This window comes from Maylandia zebra, linkage group LG17 (genome assembly GCF_041146795.1).
Source record: "Maylandia zebra isolate NMK-2024a linkage group LG17, Mzebra_GT3a, whole genome shotgun sequence".
NCBI classification, from domain to species: Eukaryota; Metazoa; Chordata; class Actinopteri; order Cichliformes; family Cichlidae; genus Maylandia; species Maylandia zebra.
The window spans coordinates 22,917,372-22,941,266 of record NC_135183.1 but is presented as its reverse complement, the minus strand read 5'-3'; the positions used below and the strand labels follow the sequence as shown (position 1 = coordinate 22,941,266).

General features: G+C 40.4%; 1 protein-coding gene and 1 long non-coding RNA gene across 4 annotated transcripts in view; both read left to right on the top strand.

The window, feature by feature from the left end:
• tmcc3 (transmembrane and coiled-coil domain family 3) overlaps nt 1-23,895 on the top strand; it is an 86,808-nt gene that overhangs the window by 53,465 nt on the left and 9,448 nt on the right. The window lies entirely within an intron of this gene.
• Nucleotides 14,471-14,941, top strand: LOC143413123 (uncharacterized). Its single transcript, XR_013093705.1, has 2 exons — nt 14,471-14,646; nt 14,738-14,941. It is a non-coding gene; the product is annotated as an uncharacterized LOC143413123 (long non-coding RNA).

The window sequence follows — 23,895 nt, the reverse complement described above, 5'->3', positions numbered from 1 at the left end:
AGAATCTTCACTTATAGTATTTTAAATCTTTATTATTCAAGCAGCTTGTCTGAGATGTAAAAATACTTTTAATTTTCCATCCTTTTGCAGGAAATTAGTGCATTTTTCTTTAAATATTAAAGTGGCTGCACCGAACCCTTCGGCAGCTCAATTCTAGCCTCCAAACTGTGGGATTGACACCCCTGTTTTAAGTTCTTTCAGCATTGTTTTATTATCTGGACACATAATGTTGACAGTTTTTAAAGGAATAGGATAGCGTATACATGCCCACAGACGAAGTTAGTGGTGGAGCAGGTTTGTCAGGTCTGTCTGCAGTTTTACTGATTTCAGGTAAAGTCATTACGTGTTGCCATTATATACAAATTTCGTGGTGTAGATAAGAACCTAAACGGAAATTATTGTTGTTCGGAAGTGCATTTAAATTCCTCAATGACAGGGGCATCCTGTCAGAGGGAGGGTAAAATGACCATACAGTGCCGCGCTGACTTGATTGCAGTGCTAATCCTCCTAATCCTTAACCTGTGACTACATGTCATGACATGAAAAAACATTCCTCCATGATTCAGTTTGTGAAGTCCTTTACAAAAACATCAAGCTGACTTGTATGCTAAGATCTGTGTGACAGCCATAGACTGTATGTGAAAGCTGGTTGTGGCCACAATGACTACACCCACCCTGCATTTGAAGCCTCAAAGTCATTGTCGCCATGTTATTGACAATATTTAGATGTGTGGTTTGAATGCAACCGAATACCTTCGTACCATTTCATAGCTTGTGTTTGGGTTTAGCACAGTCTGAAAGAAGGGTTTGTTTTAAGATGCTTTGCTTATGAGTTAGGATTTGGGAAGATCAGATTTATAAATATTTTTCCAACTTTGCCAAATGATTTCCATACACATTGAAAAAGCTCGACTGAACAGCAGCTAAGAGAGCAAGATCATTTGCCGAGCATTTAACTGGTCTTGTTGTCTGTGCAGAAAGTAAATACACCTTGCAGGTCTGCTAGAATGTGGCAGATGGGTTTAATTTAAATGTAGTGTGAGTAGAATTTGTGTAGTGAGTATTTTTGGTAGACAGTCTAACAAGATGACTGAGTACTCACCAAAACTGACGCTCAGACTTCTTGGTGACTTGTACCTCACAGAAGAGTTTTTTGTGAGATCACTCTCCTGCAGATGCTGGTTGGCTATGGCTTGCTCTGCTGATACAACCTTGCTAGTATCCAAATGGATGAGAATGGATTAAAAAAATTCACTCACAGTAGAGTAGTTATGAAGGAGGGCTCAATGCAAACAGGTCAAAGCAAATTTTTTTTGTAGAGGGCTGTAAACATGTTTTGTCCTGCTCTAAAGTTAAACATTGTAAAATCGGAGTGTTTGGTGATTGCCTTGCTTTGTTTTTCGGCCTCACAAAGTTGCCACTTGTTAACATAAAATGAGTTTCTTCGCCTTTTATACAGCCATGACTTTCACAGGTGTAGAGGCGACACTGTTTTCTTATTCAGTTTGGTTTAATTTGATTGGTTAAAGAGCTAAAAAATGGTAACACCATTTTTTTTTCTTATTTGGGGGCCAGCTGACACCCATATACACAACTGTGGAGCTCGTCTCTGTGGTACACCGGTACACCGAGGCATTTTTCAGCCCATGACACCTTTCGTGAGCTGTTCAGCGACCGGAGGCAAGCCGCCACATCCTCGCTTGTTATCCTATATTTGACAACACTCGGGGGATACTTGTGGTCGACTGAGGATCTTTCCAGCGATGCCTCACATCCAGCCTGGCGCAGACATAGTTTACAGCCTTTCCCTAAGGCTCCTTAACAGGTTATATTCATTCACTTTCCTCAAGCACATTTTTCCACTTAGTAGCTGAAGAGTATAGTGTCTGAACACTGAAGCTTGCACAATTTCCCTCAATAACACCTTTCCTTCTTCGCCTGCGTCACTAGTATTTGCACAGATAATTTTGTCTTTTCGACTTTTTGTTTTTAGATTTAAATATTTCTTTATTCTTTGGTCACTTGACTTAAATTTTTGGATTTATCTTTTCACAGTTTAACGTCTAACTGTAATACAGCAAGAAGAAAAAGCACAGAGGTTTATGATTATTGCATCAAGTAGCTTTTGCTCACAAGATCACTTTCAAAGGGAGATATTTCTTCCTCTTCATGTTGGACGTTTGTGTCTTTGATCCAGAGGAAGGGGATAAGGTGTGTTTCCTTCTCCGAGCTCCTGACAGTATTCCCTGTAGGCAGCGTTTGTTTACAAGTCTTCTTTTTCTCGTGTCTGCAAAGAGAAGGGGATTGTCTTCCTCAAGGTTTAACTCCACATTTTTTGGCACAGGCACAGCAGGTATTTATTTACTATTGCTAAAAATATGACAGGTCTGCCAACAGTTAAATCAAGTTTGTTCATGCATTTGGTTTATTTTGGTTTGGAAATGCGTCATGCGTAGACCTTTCCCTTGAGTGCTGGATGACTGCACACCAAAGAAAAGATAGTTTACGCCAGATTTAATGATAAATATATCCTTTTTAACACGCAGTTTTTTCTTCATTTAAATGTTTCCAGTCATTCTCAAGACTTGTACATATTCCTTGGAGTACAGTTTTTATTTTTTAAGTCTTAAATCTGATGGACAGAAATCAGGTCAAGGGAGCAACCAATGTTTACGTTTAATATTTACCATTGTAGCCTATAATTTGTTGGTTTGACCTAAAAAAAGATAGCAGGAAATGGTTTATAGAATACAATAAGTCAATCATATTTTCTAATAGTTGAAGAAATGATGAAATTATGATTATTTAGTGACTGAAATGGGCAATTTTAATAAAAAAGTAACTTTTATTTAATCAGTTTAATCAAAATGTATTCTCCAGGGACCAACTAACCAATTAATCAGCTAATGGTTGCGTCATTTATCACAGACACCTAGCAAGCATTTTCTTTTTTTTACTTTGCTATACTATCTTTGGCTTTAGGACTACATCTATTCATCTTCCACTTATCGCAGTGGGATCATGGTTAAATCAGCATAAGCAGGATATTAATTTTCCCAGTTCTTCCTGAGTAAGATATATTAACCCTTGTCCCAGTTCTGGGTCTGCTCTGGGGTCTTCTCCCAGGTGGATGTGCCTCAGAAACCTCCAAAGGAAGTCTCTCTGGGGGCATCCTAATCAGATGGCCGAAGCACCTCAGCTGATTTATTCTGATGCTAGGGAGCAATGGCTCCAGTCCAAGCTCCCTGTGGATGACTAAACTCTTCACCTTATCACAGAGCCAAGCAATCTCATTCTTTCGGTCACTGCCCACAGCTCATGACCGTAGGAGAGGGCTGGAATGTAGATGAACCTTTAAATCGAATGCTTTCACCTCAACTGTCTGGTCCAGTAGCCACATTACTGCTGATTCTACACCAACCTGTAGCAGCAGCCTTCCGCATTTTTTTTTTTTTTTTAATTGATTAATAGAAAAAGATTCCATAAATCAGTCAGCTGTAACGAGCGTGGCATTCGTTAGATCCATCTCTGGGGATTTAGCTCAATATCTGCTGGCTGACACATAACGGAACAAAATATATATTTTTATATTTATTCTCCTGAAGTTCTCCAGCCTGAGTGATTGAATCCATACATTATTATTGTCTTCTCACTTGTTTCTCTTTATTAAACCATAAAAAGAACTCCCTGAGTGTGTGACAGACTGTTGCCACCGCTTTAATAATAAAAAATGTGAGCCATCTCTGTAGCTTTGAGCGCTCACTGCAATTTGTTTTCCTCCTTTTACTTTTATTCATACTTTCACGCTGACGTGTCTGATCTGGTAGCAGTCACAGGTGTCCTCAAAGTTATTTAGCTCCTTCTCCAGTTTCAGCACAGTGGTCTCTTGGTCTGCTGTAACATTAATTGCACTGAGGGAATAGCAGAGGTGTGTTGGCCCAGGTACATCTCTGCATACACAGCGGGTATCTAGAGAGAGAGATAGACAACAGGGATTTTATTTCCATCCTTTACCAGGGAAGGCAGCAGATGTTATAACGTTTGTTTATCCCACATGCTTAGGTGATCCTACAGGTTGTAATATGCTGGCAGAAGTGCTATAAACACCACTTTTTCTCTGTCTGCAAGATTGTTCCTGCTTCAACTACTGTGACAGATGTAATCTTATTCTCTGAAATAGACAATAGAGGGTATGAGTTGTTGTTCTTGAGTGTTTATGGATTTTTCCCTGCTGGTCATAGCACCTGATTTAATGCAAAAGCTCTGACCAGACCTTGTATTTTTGTTGCTCTAGCTCTGAGACCTGTGGGGTTTTTTTTTTTTTTTTTCTTTTTTCTGAAAGCCTGCTTTTATGACCAGCAGACACACAAAGTGTCCCGTTAGCACCATAAATCGCAGTGATGATCCGTGCTGAGCCTAGGCCATTGTTTGGCCATTGAGAGAGAGAGAGAGAGAGAAGAAAATGGGAGGGGTGAGTGTTGCTGAATGAGAGCTGAATGATGGTTTTCGCCTTTGACTCGCTTCACTGGCGAGGTGCGAGGCCGGCTATAATCGGTTGCGTCTGTTGTCAGGGCAACTGGTGGAATCTGCTTCCGTCTTTTTGCTGTATGAATGAATAAATGGCGCTTAAAGTTGATAAGAAGAGAGAAAATTATCAAGACTTTTCACATGTAGGTACACAGATCTATCTCCTTGCCTTCGTCTCTCCCTCTCTGTGCTGCTGGATTAGGGATCGAGTGGGCTAAGCCGACAGTGAATAGACACACACACCAGCAGTGATGCCGGGTGTGTGAGTAACACGGTGTGGATTAGCTAACACACAAATGCAGCACCCATCAAAGAGGTCCTGTGTTGGTTTCACACACACGCACACGGCTTTTCCCTCATTAATCATATCACATGAAGCCGATTCACTGCCAGGTTTTCCACTCTGTTAGAACATGCATTTAGCTGTCTACTTAAATTTGGCTCAGCCTGTCCAACATTTTAGTTTCCAATCTCTTCAAGTGAGGACAGCATGCTGCCTGCCTCATTACAGTGGGTTGTGGTGATAGCTCAGTCAGAAATAGAGTGAGATCCATAAATATGTGGACAGTGAGTACATGTTCACTGGTCCTACACTGTAAAAAAAAGGGTGATTTTTCTTTCCCCACAATGTTCCTGTTATTTTGAAATACCTGAATTATCAATAAAACGTCAAAATTAAAATGATTTCCATGCAACAGTTAAAAACGATCCTGATGTTTAAAATGATTCCAGTTACTCTGAAAAAACCCAAATGTAATTTGTAAACTATTATCGTAACACTCCTCTTAAATTAAAGCTGACAGTCGGCACTTCAATCACTTCTAGATTGTTTGATTTAAAACCCACTGTGTTGGTGTACAGAGGGAAAATTACAACAGCTGTGCCATTTTCTAAAAACTGCATGTGGTCAGGAACACTTGCAGCTTCACGGGTTCTGGTCAATTGTGTGATTATTAAGAGATTAATCAAAGTAGCTGTTTGCCTTTGTGCCCGTTGTAGTCCTGCAGTAATGTAACACTACATGGTGTAGCTATATGTTTCTACTGTGAAGAAATAATTGTGCACATTGTGATGATTGCTGTTGTTGGATTGTTACGTTTTAGCTGATTCCGGCCTCTCTCCTATTGTTTTTGTTATATATTGTTGCACATTCACTGTTTTGGGGCTTTTGAGTTGTTGTCTGGACAAAAGAAATGTTTGAACATTAAATGTTTATCTGCTGATATTTTTGAATAACAATTTCAGCTCTCCATCTACATTTGAAATATAACTACTTTTTTTGCAGAAAATTGTTACTGTTCCGAGGTGAGTTGAACGTCACCAATTAATCAGCAGATTCATTGATAATGAAAATAATTATTCGGTGTAGTCTTGCATTAATGTGGTCGGTCCTGTGTGGCCTGGTTTCTGCTCAGAAGTTGTGGAGTAGTTGTTCAGCACTCTGCCACACTGTCATATGTACAAGAGCAAAAATCAGTATTTATTTAGGCAAAGCTTCCAGTTTTATGGATTTATGGGTTATTTTTCTTATAGATTATTCAAATTTCATTATTTTTTTCATTTTGGACTGACAGTGCAAGCAATTTGAAGACATGATCTACATCTGTTCATGTTGGTGTTGTTGTGATTGTTATGTAAGGTGTCTCAATTTCTATTGCAAACGTGCTGAAAGAATCCAACCTAGCTCTGCAACATAAGTGGCCTCAAAGTCTGCCTCTGGCATTTGTTTTTATTATATTTGCTTGTGTCACGTGATGGTCAGTAAGCTGAGCTGTACGCAAATGATTTGAAAGTACCTAGTCTGTATGAAGAAATGAACAGGATATTGGTCTGAAGTATAGAAACGCTCACAGGGGGGTGGTTTACATCAGAATTCAGGTGGTCTTGCAAGTTGTAAAGATGTGTGGCTGCCCTGTTCTCTGTGGTAACCAGTAAGTGACGATTAATAATTCTGCAAGCTATAGTCTTCTGAAATGCTGCACTGAGGAAATCTGGTCACATCAAAATTTATTTAACAACATCAACTTGAAAATATATTCTTTTTAAAAAATGGATGTTTGAGTGAATAGTTGATTCAGACGAATAAGTTTAAACGCTATTGTTTTTAGCATTAAAATGCTGATTCCATTTGGAACAAGCCACAATGAAAACAAAGTGTGACCTGCTGCCTTGGTGAAACACGCTCCGCAGTGTGTAAATAAAGTCATAGTTATTTCCGTGGAGTCTCTGCCCCACTCACCTGCCAGTTCTTATGTAATTCACGGTCGGGGGGTGTTTGCATGTTGTTGTGTGCCAACGCATTCAGAATGTGTGGACACCTTTGAAGGCTACTATGCAGGATGAGTTGTATCACCACGGCTCTGGTTTGAACTGCTGCCAACATCTTGGTGTACTCGGCTCTTTTAAGTATGTTAGAGACTTTGCTGCGTGTGAGTTTAAAATGCAGAAGAGCATTCTTAATGAGGCATCCAGAAATGGAGCATCGGCCTTTGGATGAGTGGACTGTAACTGAACTCTTTCCTTGATATGGTTGGCATTTGAATACACAATAATTTGTAGAGTTTGCATCTCTCCATGAGCTCCTCATAATGAGTCTCAGTTACCTAAAATTTAAATGGACAGTTACTGATATAGGGCTTTTGTGCAGATTAGAGGAGCCAGGGTTCGAACCAGTAACATTCAGATTGGTAGTAATATTCAATATGTTGGGTGTTAAAAGGTTAAGAAAGGGAATGCCACTTCTCTACGAAAGAAATTCATAGAATCATCATCATTATCACTGTCATTGGTATTCTGTTACCAGAGAGTGAAGTGGCTACCACCCCAACTTCAGGGATTATCAGTATTTAAGTGGATCAGTTATGATAAAAATCACCCCCTGTACAGTCGTCTTAAAGGGTGAAATTAGCAATAGAGATCAAAACTCATGGGTTATTCTCACAGTTAAAGCCGGGCATTTTAACATGAGAGTCCGGGATAGCATCTGTTGGTTTTGGTACTTCAGCACTGGATTCATTTTTTTTTAACCCTAGTGGGTTATAAATAAATAAAGATATTGATTTCCTGTTCTTTTCTGGGTTTTGCTTCTATTATTTTCCAGATAAAGACTTTCTCCAGTCGCCCTTTGGTTTGCATTTATACTTGGCCCAACAAAGCTTAACAGATTTAAGTGACGTCTCACAGCAGCACTTGTTCTTGTTGGCATTAACGATGAACTTCATCATCACAGCTAGTGGCGATGCTGCTGTCTGGCTGCAGTGCAAAAACATTGTTCTTTCTCTCGTTTTTAGATGCTAAAGCAGACTTTAAGCTGTTCTTAACATACACTGTCTGAGGTGAGCTGTAGAGAGTCATGAAAAAATAATCAGCCAAACTGGCAGTGTGTGCGTCACTGACTGAAACGAGGAGCGTCAGAGTATAAATGGCTTTTTTAGTCTGCTGCACACTGACATTCCCATATTTACTCATTAAGTTAAAACTAAGAAAGTCTTTGAGCACTTTGACATTAAACTGATTGAACTTGGTGCAACTTTGAGGTCCTGGTCTTTCTATTATTTGCCCTTTTAAAATAACTGGAAAGATGCCACAGAGTTTCAAAGCACCAAAGATGACAAACTAGTTTTAATGAGTGTGATATAAACGTCACTCATGTGAGATTTGGAGATTCTCCTGCAGAGAAAACTGGGAGGAGGAAGCCTGAGGAAAGGAACAGTTAAGGAGTTCATCTGGATCTACAAACCCACATGTGCAGTTTTAAACTGGCCTGGCTTGTTCTTTTTGTAATGTGGCTTTTAACAGAAGGAGGATTTCGATGGAAAGCTGTAGTTGATGGGATATGCCGTGATTGTGCAACTTAATTGCAATATGTGAAGGAGGAAATTTGCCCTTTCAGCTAGGTGGTGGATGGCCTGCTGGACAGGAAAGCTTGAGAGGAAAATAACGAAATAAGATGTTTGCTTCTTGACCATAACAGAAAGCCTGAAAGAACCGGACTTACGAGCCCGGACCCTGCTAAATCCATAGTCCATAACTTTTTGCCTTGGAAGAAAACACCTGGCTTCTGTTTTAGTTTGGTGGTTGGATTTTCAGTATGTTAGAAATGTGTTAGCTGCTCTGATGCCTTCAGAAAGAATGACTGAGGATCCTCGGTGTGGCAATTTATTACCAACATTACCTTTTCCTTTCATCTACTGGACATGAATAACCTTAAAACTCCATAATCGGTTATAATCTGATCTTTAAATGGAATACATTTTCACCCATGTTTTTGCAGTTTCTGGATATTTTCCTGCCTTATTATTGAGAAGGATAAAAATATGATGGAAAGGTTGAATTCATACTTTGTCTTTTGTTTGATTCTCATACATTTAAGGCACAAGGTTTCTATAACTCTGTTATTTCTGACTCTATCAAATTAAAGCTGTTAAGAAGACTGGTTTAAATGTTTTATTTTTTATTACAGTGTGTTACTAAAATGTCTCCATGCAGGACAAGCCGTGCACTATGTATATGATTTATTCATGAAGGGTCTGAATTTGACCAAGCCTGTTATGGTTAACTCGGTGCAGTGCGATTAAAATTTAAAAATGGGCCGATGTTCCCATAAAGGCCGCATGATATACTCTGACCTTAACTTGTGAGCACTCTTTTGAAGCTCTAATCTGATTCCGATGGTCCACCTGTGGAGTTCAAACACTGACCTCAGGGTTTCTCTCTCCTTCTCACTGATTCCTCGTCTGACACTTTCTGTCTTCATCACTTCCTCTTCCTCGCCCTTTAAATCTGTCCTTTTTTAAAAAAAGAAAAGAAACTATTTTTGTCTTTTTCTCAGGATTATAGCCTTGCACATCTGTGTCCTCACCCCGCTCTGTTTTCTGCGGAGCGTGTGAGGCCGCCGTCTAAACGGGAGCTGCTGGATAATCTTTACTATGGAAAGCAGATTAAAATCTCAGATTACAAGAGGACAGGAGAGAGAACAGGAGGGGGGATTACAAGTTTTTTTTTTTTCACCTCTTTTTCCACCCATTGAGTCTCAAACTTGTATATGGATGGGTAGAGCAGGTTGTATACAAACATATACATGGATCAGGCTGTGCTGAGGCTTTCCCACTCACCCATAAACCAGTTTTCTCAGATACAGTAGGTCATTTTTTGTTCTAAGCTGAAGATTTACTTATGTGGGTTGTTGCTATAAATGTAGTGTTACCGAATCATTAGCGAATGCCGAGCCCCCGTGATAGTAAACAAGTTGCCAAGTGTTTATTGATTTGTAGCTCAAAAATCCATCCAGTTACTCTCATTTTCAATCTGCGGGTGTGAGTTATTGATTCACTTTATTTCCTTAGCTTTTTAGCAGATCAGTGTTGGACTACATCATCTCAGAGGGAACACATCATCACCTCTCAGAAGTTTATCACAGCTTGAACCACAGTGAACTGCCAGCTGAGGCTTAATGTTCCCTTGAATTGTGGGAAATGATCCAAATGAAATGCAAATAAAGTAAAGTGAACCTCCCTAAATATAGCACATCATCATCACATATCATTAGCACAGGCATTAGTGTAATTGCATCAAACACTTAACACCAAATTGCTGAAAAGAGTCCCACTATCCAGTGTGACTTTAGAGTAAGCCATGTGTGCTCTTCTGCTGAGACATTTTCTTCTTCATGCTCTAAAATGCACAGATTGTGTTATGAAAGGCTGCCGTGGGCTCTTATCCATCTCAGGCTGCAGACAAGTAGAAGCATCCTCTTAGCATGTGGAGGCAAAAAGGTTTTTGCAGTATGTGGCCTGAATGTTTAAAAGCACATAGCGGAACAGAAAGTGGAACATGTTTTTTAGACATGTGAGTGGTTCAGCTTCTGCGGTGAGGGCGAGGTCGGTCGCTTAGTCAGCGTGACATTTTTCACAATTTATTCATGAATTCTTTATTTTTAACGGTGATCAGCCTGACATCTAATGCTACAAGCAGGTGAGATTTTTGAGTTTTTAGAATTCTCCTCGATAATTCGGCGGATTGTCAACAGGATAATCTTTGCTTTAGTGCCGTGATCAGGCACGTGATGATCCAGTGTCAACATCAGCAAAGCTTATTCCTTTAAGACTTGGCTCTGCTTTGTGTCTGGAGTTTATGAGAATGCTTAACCTTTTGCCTATCGACATCTCGTAACAGTCACCAGATCACCTCTCTGGATTTAAGGGTAGTGTGAGAAAGGCTATCTCGGCAGGTCACCCCACCTTGCCTGAGGAATGGAATGTTGGAAATGTGAAACGAAGACAATGCACACGCCATCTGTAGCATCCTGTTTATTGTTCAATGATTCAAAATCAATTTGAAAGGCACAATACATTGATTATAATTTTAATTTATAAATGCTGATTGTAAACTTAGAGTTTGTGTGTAATGATTCGAAAATATTTGATGTATTATAATGATTGAATTATGGAGTTAATTATTCGGGAGTAAGGGGAAAAAATCGTTATGTGTCCCTCTAGTATCCTGGGAGCGCTCTGACTTTAACTTACAGAGCCTGGAGTGGATCTCTACTCAAGTTTCATCTGGATCTTGTGTTTTCGCTGTCCTTTCAGGCCCAGTGACATGTGCTGACTCTCACCTTGAAACTGTTTCAGGTCAGTTGACTGAAACTGGGAGAGTCAGGGAGGTATTTTCACTTACCTAACCCTGGCAGCTGTGATCTCACAGATGTTTAGAGGTTAAACACGGACTTTTGGCATGTCAACAGAATTTCTAGAAAAACAGCTCAAAGACTGATTAGAAGATAAATGTATCAAAATAAACACATCGCTTTGCACTCAACTCTGAAATCCTGATTCTGTAACATCAGATAAAAATCTGCATTCGTGTATGTTTAAAATACTGATGTGTCAGCAGGTGAAGGTGTTGTAGCGCTTCTATTGGCTGATTTTAAAACACTGAAACAGACTGTTAGAGAAGTAGAGCTGAAAAGCAGCGTGTTATTAGCTAGTTGACTAAAATCTTGTGGCTTCACTGCTCAGTTTCTAATGTGCAAATTGAAAATGAAAGTAAAGCATTAGGCTTCATGGGCTTGCTCCGTCCTCTTAGTCGTATTTATTGTTGTTTATCCTGAGCATATGACCCCTGAAGAACTGCTTTCCATTGCTTAAATAGGTTTGACTGCATGCGGTAAGCCTATCTACAGCAACCTTTCCCTTGGGATCATCTCAGCTGATCATGGTTTAAATTTGCGCAGAGCGTAAAGGGGAATAAATAAGGAGAGGATGAGAGCAGGACGTCTCGGCCACTCTGACTCATTCAGATGTGCCCTCTGTGCTCTGTCCCCCCCATCTGTGATTTCTTAATTAGTCTCTTGAGGCTATTGCAGGGCCGTGGCACTGTATGGACATCCCAAGTCTGAGAAACTGCTCTGTTAGGAGCCAGCTTGCTTTAACTCGCAGCAGAAGTATTCAGAGAGCTGTGAACTTTCTAAGTTAACTTTAGAAATCTTTTTGTTACTGTCAGACCTCTGGTCAGTCAGGAGTCACACCCACTGTTGTCGTATGTTTATCTAGATTACATAAGAAAATTATCTTCCATAAGCTGCAAGCACTAGCTTTAGAGGGAATATAAAACAAAACAGAAGCCAAATAATCTTTCAGTCATTGCTTGTTTTTGTTCAGTCATTGCCCTTCTCTCAGTGTGTCAATCAGATGTCACATCCATCCATCACACTTGCATTCATCCTGATACGTGTACTCAAAAATCAATTGCACTGCTACCACAAGTGGGTGAGGATGCTTTCCACTGATTCCCTTCATCACAGTCTCACTGATTTCTTTCAAGTGCATGGATTTTCCGTTCAAAAGAGGTTGAGACGGGGATGGCACAGCACTCCATTAAAGTGCTGTTGAATCAAAAAAGCAGAATTAAGTTTGATATAAAAGCTGTAAGAGAAATGAGCGATTGTAGTCAATCACAAATGAAGTGAGGAAGATGGTATAATGTGATAACATGTTATGGATGTTTCATATTTCTCAAATACTGTGGAGCTAATGTAACTTGGACGTGTCCTGTTCTGCCTGCCACGAGCGCAGTGCGTCTGTGGGTGGTGCAGAGAGTAGCCTGTTAGGACTTGAAGTCAGGCTTCAGTTACTGCTGCGTTTTATTGAGGCAAACTGTTTACTTGCCCTCAGCCCCACCTTAAGTCTGACCTAAATACGTGTGTGTGTGTGTGTGTGTGTGTGTGTGTGTGTGTGTGTGTGTGTGTGTGTGTGTGTGTGTGTGTGTGTGTGTGTGTGTGTGTGTGTGTGTGTGTGTGTGTGTGTGTGTGTGTGTGTGTGTGTGTGTGATTACCTGAAGGTTGGAGAGCAAAGGTTGGACCTCTGTTTTGTTCTGAGTCACCGACACATTAAACAGAAAGTAAAAGGTTTATGTATATTACACATCGCTGATAATAAAACTTTATATAAATATTCATATCTAAGCATATGTACATTCATGCACTTTATAAGATTAAGGGCAACATTTTCTCTACTTTGTGATATTTTATAAATAAAAAAAGGAAAGAATCTGTAGTCTGAAGAAGCTGTAGTCTCCTTCTGTGGTCCTTATGGCTGCTCCCTCTAGGATTAACACAGCAGATCATCTACTTCCATCTCATCCTATCCCAGGATCCTCCTCTGTCACACCAGCCCTCTGCATCTCCTCCTTCACTACATCCATGAATCCTCTCTGAGGTCTTTTTCACAGGAAGAGCATCCACTATGCCTCCTCTGCACACGTCCAAATCATCTCAGCTTTGCCTGTGTAGGGGATTATTCTACCAAAAGCTCAGGCTTCACGCAGCTCTAAACACTTGGTTTTCTTTTTTTTTTCTACTCTCAGCCCTGTGTGATGTCATTGACAGCAGATATGCCTAATGTGATCATCTGAGGCGCACAGCTCCGGCTGTGCGTACACACCTTTCTCATTGTTGAAAAGATGGTGCAAGACATTTGAAACAGAAGGCAATGGCTCTAAAAGGATAAAATATTAACTACTGAAGTATCACTGTGATGAAAGGGTACAAGTGCATTAGTAGCAGTAGCAGTGTTGCAGTAGTGTATAAAATAAATGCACAAACTGTAAAATTAATAATATATATTTAGGTAAAAATATTAAAGTTTTATTGTCATTCCCATCCACCTGCTTCTCAGGATGTTTTCACACCTATGCCGTTTAGTATAAATCGAACTCTGGATCGTTTTTCCCGTCGGTGTGGTTCCTTTGTGCACATGTGGATATTATAATCACAATTAGATGCAGACCAAAACAACCGTGCCAGGATCCTTTAGAGAAAGCTGTCTCAGTCCGGTTCCAAACGAACTCCAGTTCACGGTTCGTTTTGCGGTGATCTGACCTCGATCCGACCAAGTTATCAGGTGTATGCAGACAGTTTGAGCTACATGCTTTCCCTTTGCCAAGCATGCGTTGCATTCTGGGATTTAGCCTGAGAACATCTGGTCAGTCAGATGACCAGACTAAATTTTCTCATGTGGGTTTGTAGTGATTTTGGATTTCTTTGAGTTTTATGTGTGCAGAAAGAACCCAAACTACAGAAATACCCTGAAGCTGTTTCTGACCAGAGGAAACGAACTGAAGGTGTGAAAATGCCCCCAAATCTTGTGTTTGGCTGCCACAGGCGATAAAGAGAAAGCTGTCTTTAATGGAAAGGAGTTAAACCAGCTGTGCTGAGGCTCAATATCAGGGAAATAAGATAATAATTGAAAGCTACTTAAAATATGGAGCTGGAAATCTCCAGTTTCTGGTCACAGTGTGACAAACACAGATTTATTGTTTTGAATCATAATTTTTGACATAAAAGTCAGTTTTATTTGTATTTTAAAGAATTTTTTTTAAAAATAGCAAGTTTTCCTAAAAGGTTTTTACCTGAGAGGTTAAGTTTCCCTGTTTCCATCACTTCCCTGGGTTTGTATTCAGCCCCACTTCTCATTTTCTCATCCGGTCTCTGACTGTTGTGCTCTTCATTTAATCCCAGGATGATTCTCTGTTAAATCTCTGGACCCCCACGGGGGGTGTGTCTGTCTGCCAGCTCCTCTTCCCCACAGGAGGCTCCTCTCTCTTGTCACAGAGTCACGGGTGAGCCCCTCCAGACAGAAGGCTCAGCGGTCCCATTTATATTCAACCCGGTCTCATTTCGCCTAAAACAGTCCTCTTTTTCTTGTCATAGGTGAACATCTTTTCCATTGCCCTACGTGGTCTGAATGCAGTTTAAATGGCAGTAGCTGAGTTAGCACACCCAGAGGATGTCCAGTTACCAAAACCAAGCTAAACCCCTAATGCACAAAAAGCTTTGTGGCAATAAAGTTCATCATTATATTGCTGTGAAAATTTTACAGATTAAAAACAATGTTCCTTTGGTTCCTGACTTTAATATAGTGACTTCCTCTGATTAATTATGCAAATGAGCTTCATTTAAGTCACCCGAGGACATTAAAAAAAGTTGGAGTTGGAGTGCTGTTTTTCTAAAAACATGTGAGAATGATGTGAAAATTATACAGTACAATACAGTGTTTTAAAAGCCCTCCAGGTAATGGAAATGATGCACAGCAGTTGCAGAAACTCAGTGTGAGAATGTTTAATTTATTATTCATACAGAGCAAACAGTACTTTGTGCCCATTTCTGTTTGATTTGTACCGAAATGGATTTTAGTCATTCGTCAGCACAAAAGCTCCCCTTGCTTTTTAGCGTTTCAGAGCTGAATGGATTTGAATTCAATCACAGGTGCACTGGTTTGTGTAACCTGTGCCTCATCCTGTGGCAGCATGATGCATTAGGGCCTGGTGTGCGAGCCTTTCTGGAAGCCCTCAGGAAGTGGAGTCATAAATAACCAGGAAAGCTCATCAGTGTTGTTCTCAAGCCTGTTGTAACAGAGTGACAGGGTTTTTTTTTTTTCTGACATCATCTCCATGTTTATCGAAATAGCTGCTGATTTTCTTTCTGTGCTGTGCTGAGTGTAGGTGTAGGTCAGTGTAATGGACAGATCCTGGTTCTTGATTTTTGAGGGTTATTTTAGAGTGTCACGCTTACGTCATGGCCAAATACCAAAGACAGAAAACAGACTTTTTGCAAAAGTTGCCATCATCTGTTTGGTTAAGCTGGCCGTGAGTATTTATGGATAGCACAGTTAGTCTGTTGGCTGGATAGACTCACTTTTTTCAACAGTTACCAGACAGATTAACAGGAATTTTTAGATTTTAGACTTCCATCTACGGCAACACCAGAGCGTCAGTGTCCAAAATATAATTATCTTGTTTTCTCAATGGAATGGAACATGGGCATTTACCCCCTAACAAAGGGTTTGGTGATGTGGTGGCATGTATCTGGTGACGCTGGCAGTACAGATTCAAAGTTTAAATTTTACTACTGATTACATTCAGCCACCTTCTTGGATTGCTAACTCAGGGCATGGTGGTCTACTCTGACCTTCTACGTTCATCAGGGACTAAACAAAAAATTTCTGACTTCCAACTTATTAAGAAATGTACCAATGGACCCGCTGCTCAAACCTTTTGTCTATGAGGGGCAGGGAATCAGAAGAAATCTTGCTTAAAGGGAAGTGGAGGGCACATTTCATGGTTGAGGAGCTGCACCAAAGCCCAGTATTGAATAAATAACATAGAAAGCTACTTTAGTCAAGTCCAATAAAAGCGAAATGGAAGTGGAAATGAGCAGAATATTCCCTTTAACATGCCATCATACCTAACAGTGAGGTTATGGTTCCACTAATGTACATGTTAGGGCTGCAGTCGTGGCTTCTTTGTGTGGTAGGTGAAAACTGTGTGGTTCAAAGCAAGATTTGCTGAGATTTGAGATTTGTGGCTTCACAGCAAGGAGTCCTGGGTTTGAACCCACAGGCTGGGGGCGTTCTTTGTTCAGTTTGCATGCTCTCCCTGTACTTGATTGGCTTTTCTGGGTACTCAGATTCCAAATTTGCTGTAGCTGTGAATGTGATCTGGATAAGAGGTGAGGAAATAGATGGATGGAAGATTTTCTGAGTTTTTCTGTCATCGCTGTATTGATGATTTGATAATTTTGCTTTATTGTGAGGTTAATGTGTTGTACCTCCCTGCAGTTGTCTTTAGAAACCTGTTTTTAAACACCTCCCTCCACTAAATCTCTTTATCCGGATTCTCACAATCCAATTATTTCCTCCCCAGCACTCAAACTCTTACCAGTTCAACGCCAACATTAATCTGGTGTTTGGGTTCAGACACTGTGCGGCCCCATGCTGGGTTGGAGCCGAGTAATAGATGACTAATGTGCCATAATGTGTTACCCTTCACTGCTGTTAGCACTGATTTATTAAGGAGAGTCACAAGTGCCAAAATAATTATTTGTGTTGGCCTTCTCACAATCCTCTTCTGAGAACAAACAAGACACTAATTAAATAGTTTCCTTCAGGATGTACTTTCATTCAGTATATTAATTGGTGATTAACTGTTTCACAGTATTTAGCCCTGTCTGTTAAATTTGCTCACCAGATGTTTTCTGGTAAGCAAAAAACAACAGGTATGCTTAAGTCCAATGAAGCCAGTATATCTTTGAATCACTATGGGTTAGCTGAACATTGGGACTGCAGCTAACAGCTATTGTCATGTATTAATGTGATTACTTTTTATATTTTGCTTTAAAAAATCCCAGAAAATCTTTTTTTTTTTTTTATCATTTCCCACAGTCAGTTTTGGCACCACCACACTGAGTTTATCTTGATTAGGGTTATGCCCAGCACCGTAATCTCAGAGATCTTACAACTTTTAATATTATCTCAAGGCATGCTGCAGGTATTGCTGCTAGAAAAAGAAAGGGCAGGGGATGGCTGCTGATAGTATGTGGCAAATTAAACAAGCAGTTTATTTGCATGCAGACAGCTTTTATTTAGCTCTTTCTGTGGGAGCGGCTAAAAACCTCACATTCAAGATATGAGCACAGGTGGTTTCACTTAGAACTTTTACAGGTATATTAATGTGAAAATACAGACTGCTCATTAGTGTTGGTGGGTTTGAGACACTTTGCCTCACAGGATAGTGCTACCTTAATTGTGTGAATGTTAAAGCCAAACGGATCACATTGTGGAGCAGATCACCAAACTCATGCTTGATCATACTTGATTCTGATTCTGAACCAGAATGGTTGCTGTTTCAATTTGTTGATTAATTCAACTCGATTCCACGGCCCAGTTTCCAAACATTTACTGTATGAGCAAGACGTGTTATCAGCTCATTAATCTTTATTGTCAGGGTGAGATGTCATTATTGCTCAGTGGCTTCCTGTGACCCTGCTGACATTGACTAATAACATGTATGTGCAGTGCTTATCTTTACTGGTCAGAGGGGCTTTCACATTTCCTGCAAACAGCCTTGAGTTGATTGATTAGCGCTGGATCAATCTGCGGCCACTGATTGGTTTTTGGCAAAATGATCAGTCTTACCTCTGCACTTCAGTTGTTTGCAAGTCACACTGACGAGCTGAGGGGAGGATTTCATCGTTCACGGGGGACAGAGTGTTTACAATTTGCTCGTTTTGGACTACCTCTGGCTCATGTTAGTGGAAAATAAATTGATGGATCGGAGGCAGGAATAAATAACTTGTTACTCTGCAGAGGGAGCAGCAGAAGAAAAGGTTTCCCTTGGCAATTTCCTGTGTTTGTGCCAGGCTGCCGTCTCCCCATGGCAAGGTCCCTCCATCAGATGAGCTGTGGGTGGTGGAGAAGCACTTGCCGCCCCGCTCTCTCTCCTTTTTTTTAATATAAAGTGCACACTACGAGCTTTGACTCTAGTTCCTAATCTTTCATTTTGATCACAGAAAAGTGATGTGGAAACACACCAGAGTTCACACACAGGCGTTGAGTTTTTTATAGTTAGCCTTCTACTTATCTCTGTAAATGATACCTGCACATAAAGACGCATATGCAGGTATACATTTGTAGTCTGATTTCTGTCAAACATGTGTTGGATGAAAACAGTCCTCTGTAATCCGATGACAAATTAGCCTTATTTCAGCGTTTTAAACTTGAATCAACAACTAATGGATGGATTGGCATGAAATTCAGAGCATACTGTCACAGTGCTCAATGGACGAGTCCAGCAGATTAAATCATCACCATGAAATGTAATATTTGGGCCCATACAGATGTTCAAAATAACAGTTGGGTTGATAGCTGCTACAATTTTCTTTCTCTTTGCTTATTTTTGTTGTCCTGTGTTGCCAAGGAAACAAAGAAATCTTCATTGTAAAAGATAATTGAATGATTTTAAAATCTTTAAATACTGTTTGTGAACATTCATCCAGTGGAAGCAGCAGATTAATGTCTCCTGCCAACATCTGTGAGTTTGGTGTTTGCAGCTAGGCCACCGGCTGCCTGTGCAGCTGATGTGTGGCTGGTGTATTGTTGCATGCTGTGGATGAATTGTAATAAATAAAGTCATTGCTGACTTTGAATCTGTGGATATAATTGGGTATTTGATCAGTTTTGTGCCTTTAAAAAATGGATCATTCTGTCAGCACTATGCTTTGGTCCAGACTTTTTAAGCAACATCAGGGGAGTAAATAGTCTTTTCACTCCTGCTCCCTCTCACTTGTTATACTCAGTCCAACACTTGTCAGAAAAGCTTTTATTCCACTTTCAATTTCATTAATATTTCATGTCACCCGGCTCTTGATTTGTTGAGTAATTTCGTTTTGGAGCAGTTAGTCATGAAACTGACATTCCCATCAGTTTAACAGCCGATGATTGTCTGCAGAGAAGCGCACCCACTCGGGAAATAATGCCCCAAAAATGATCCATGATCTTTTATTTGGGAAGGAGGAACATTTCAGCCAGTGCACAGTACAGCTTTACAGGTGCAAGACAGAACGCCTAAGTTCAATTTTTAGAGATGAGCAAGGAAGCAAAATAAATAATAACATCTCAGTAGTCGATGGCTGATTCATTTGTCCAATCACACAACCCTAATCTGTTCTTTTCTGCTTAGTTGTAATTAGCAGGTTTTTTGTATGTTATTCATTTTACAGTGATGAAAAAGATGGAATTGAACATTTGAGATGCTGATTGGTCCATAATGATAGATTTACTGTAAATGAGGGCTTTTAAACTAATTTGAGTTCACAGGCCACATACAGACCAGTGCACAGTAATCTTTCAAAACAAGCATTATTTTCCTTTGTTTTAGTATAAAGAAGTGCATCTGCAAACATTTATTTTCAGTGAGTCAGGCCTTTACAAAGCAAATGATTAAAAACTTTTACAGTTTCACATTAAGGAGAACTTGCAGATCACAGCGGATCTATAAAGACACAAAACCTCCATGTATGGGATATTTCAAGCAACTCGTCGGTCTTTTTCTGATCCTGCACAGTAAGAACTTGAGCCACACCAGGAACAGCACTGGATTTTATTGACAGCCCTGAATTAAACAGTTACCCAGGCCGTCACTGATCGTCTCCACTTTAAGCTGTAATTTAAAAGATGTGTTTTTGGGGGCTTCTGTGCGTACAGATAGTTGTTTGTCTAATTCAAAGCTTGGAGACTTACAGTCTTCACCGCAGGAAGCTACAGATTTTATGTAAATTAGTACGTTTTTGTTTTGCTTCCTCACAACATCTGATTTTTAGCTTTTTTTGAAATTGTGGTTCTCTTCAGGGAGAACCATGGGAGACTCATTATCTCTGCATTCACATTCATCCGTTTATTTTTTATTACTCGGATACAAATTGAACTGCCTAGTTTGGGACAAGTCAATATGTGGATATCCTCGTTTTATTTCCCCGTGGACAAACACCCTGATGTGCTATCTGTGTTTTGGCTCAGAGTTCACCCATCTGTATAATAATCTAAATGGCCCGAGTGCAGACCCGGGTCACGAGGCGAGCAGTGACCAGACATCGGCTCTGTAAAACAGACACATGGCCTCCCTCTCTGTCCCTCTGTGTGTTTGTGTGTGTTCACATGTTAATAATTCTCAGCTCTCGCCCTCAGACCTACTTTTCCAGTGGAAGTCCAATACGTGTGTTGACTGCTGAGCGGGAGGCTCTGGTAGATTTACACACTCGAATCTACTGCGTCCCAGCTGATATATGAGCAGGGTTTGTAAGTGTGTGTGTGTGTGTGTGTGTGTGTGTGTGTGTGTGTGTGTGTGTGTGTGTGTGTGTGTGTGTGTTGCACTGATGCAGGGAAGAAAATCTACAAAAACGTGTTGCCCTTTATCTTGTTCCTTCTACATGTTCTGATCATTAGATGCTCTCTGATGTTTTTGGCTGCAGTTTGCTGCAGATAATTGTTGTTTTCTTGTTTCCTTACAAAATCTTCCGCCTACATTTACACAATGCAACTCAACCACTCACTTTTCAACCCTGTGGTACTTTGATTTTGTCATGATTTAGGGCAGCGTAACATAAGTTAGTAAAGCCTTGAGCATTTTCACCATAGCCATCTTGCTTCATCTTTGATACTAGATATGATTAGCAAGTGGTTGATCTGACTGGGAAACTGAATGATGCTGCACACTTGTACGTTTGAGACTCTCCACCCTGAAGTATATATTAGGGGCAGGGATAGCTCAGTAGGTAGGTAGGTACACTGCTCCCCGGGCACCCAATGGCTCCCCACTGCTTCACTGAGTGAATGGGTTAAATGCAGAGAGGAATTTCTCCACGGGGATCATTAAAGTATACATTATTATTATTATATCCTGTATTGCCATAGTTTTTTAATTTACGGGGGCCATGATATAGAAAATGAACAGCATGTTGTATTTAATAAGACTTGAATCTAAAGCCTAAGCCTAGAAGCTCATCAGGGGCTGGTTTTATAAAGATTCTGAAGCTGGAATTGATTTACTTGTCGCTCGTCGCTTTGAAGCTAATGGCTTGTCACTCGTGGAGATTTCAGGTTGCCTAGGTAACCCACTAATGTATTTACAGGTCATATGTCAATAAACTGAATTTTCCACTCTGATTGGTAGTCACTTTAGACACTCATCTGAAAGTTGGAAAAATCCATAAATTGAAGTTGCGAAATCTCATTCGCTGTCCGTTGACTCTGGTCGCCATGTTGCTGCTAAACTCTTCCAGTGTGTCTGCAGCTTTAGTGTTTTCGGTAGAGTTAGACCAGTGTTAGGTTTGGACATCGACTAGTCAAATTGATTGACCAAAACATCCAAAGATGATAAGAAACTTGGTTGGAAGTTGTCCAATGGTTGCTGGCAGCCTTTTTGTCACATCAGTAAATCCTGGGTAAATAAATCTGAGTCATTAACTTTTCAAATCCACTGTTAGAAATTTTAAATGTTTTTTTCTGCTGTTTACCCCATAAGGCCCCAGTCACACCGACCTAGAAACCAGTTGGCAACCATGGCCATTACCTGGTTGGTGAGTTGTTGCTGGAGTTTGATTGAAGTTACTGTGAAACTGGTTACTAAATATCCAATCACAGTCGGTGACACCACCCCAGTAACAATAAGTTGCTACGGAAAAATGTATACTCTCCAACTGGTTGGCAAGTGGTTGTCGAAGGTTGATAACAGTTGCTGTGAAATTGGTTGCAAAGAGATGAATGGCCCCAAAAACCTCCATGTGATTGCTTTGGTTGTCAGTAGTTTTCACAGACGATATAATTTTTGCTCAGCGGGTATTAGTGAAACTGTCAAAAGTGAGACTGAAAACAGAGACCATTTTTCTCCTTTTGGCTACACTGATGACGCACAACTTTTGCTTTGAAGGCGAACGTTTGTGTTGCACTTGACAAAGTTTTACTACCTCTCAGCGAGTAGCTGGTGTTTGCGGACAAGTCGGCCTCTTCTATGCAAACTACAGGCGAATATGGCAACCAAAGCAATCACAACTTTTTAAAAAAAACAAAAAACAAAGTTCCTCTAACCAGCAGGAGACCAGCGGTGTGTGAAATTATTATTATTATTTTGGTAGAAACTTGACTTTACAAGTGCTGGACTAGTCTATTCTTGCACGCTCATCTCAAGGCAGCTTCTTCCGACCGTACCCAAGAGATTAGTAAACAGGAAGGTGCCGTTTTGGTCTTAAAATATCAGTTCGACTCTGCCCCAGACCATTTCATTGTCATGTTATTCCCTCTTGCTCTCTCCCTAGTTTCCATTCAATGAACACTAAATTTCCCTAAAAAACAGAGGAGATCAGGTAAAAACATCATGGAAGTCTATGGAAATCCGCCTTGGTGAATCTGGCTCCAGGAAATTTTTTAGTGAGGTCACAGATCAAAGGTAGTTAACTCGTAGACTGCTATACATCCAGGCTTCTTTTTGCAACCACGGGAGTTACGCCCTGCCGGTGTTAGAATGCCCCCCTTCACAAAGGCTGTGGTTACTAGTGGCACTTTTTTCTTTATTCTGTGTCAATTAAATCAGTTTATTTACAACACAACTTTGTTCTGGCTGTATTTCTTCCCCTCTGATTGGATGTGTGATGTTCTGAGGGCGTTTGCATCTGTACTCAGGAGTAGCACAAAGAATAGTTTCATTAAGATCGATTCAATAACAGGAATGATGATAATCGTTGCTGTTTCATACCGTAGGACTGTTTTTCACTGCTCGGGCTAATGATTGCTGACTTGGCCGCACGGCTGCAGGTCACAGGACACAATTACAGTGTCATGTCTTCTGCTTGTGCATGCGTAACACAAAGACAACAGGAATAAAGGCACAAAACCCGCCCTCGGGGTATGTCAGCAGTTTGTGTGTGTGTGTGCTTCAGAGCCAAGTCTGACAGTGTGTGCGCTTTGCTGCCGTGGCAACTAGAGTTACCACATACTAATATTTTAGGTTGCCTTACATAATCGTCTGCTTTTGTCAATGCAGAGAGTAGATTTTCAGGCACCGGGGGCTGCTTGTTTGGAGCTCTCGCTGCTCCCATAACTGACCACTGTGAGGTCTTACGAGTGCTTTAATGTCCCATCACCTGCCTTCCTGCCCTCCAGTCTGACACTGACTACACAAAGCCTCTTACATACTGAGTACGCACCTCTATAAGGATCCTCTTGTTTTGCCAACATGGTAGGGTGTGCTCACTAAACACAAGGCAGACAGAATATGAAAGGAATCTGTTTTCTTTCTTTTTTGAGATTGTATAAGTCCACCTGCCATTTTAAATCAGTGGTGTACAACAGTCGGCGGGTTTTCTTTCTTTTTTTAGTGCAGAGTTTTGCCTCAAAGCCTGAGTTGTCTGCAGGGTCTGAACAATGTCTGCCGTTTTCTCCAGAGAGTGCATTTGTGCCTCGTTAGTTTTAAATGTCAGCACAATGCTTATGAGAGTTTTCATTTGGTCTCTTGAATGAGGCAATTTTGTACTTTTCAACA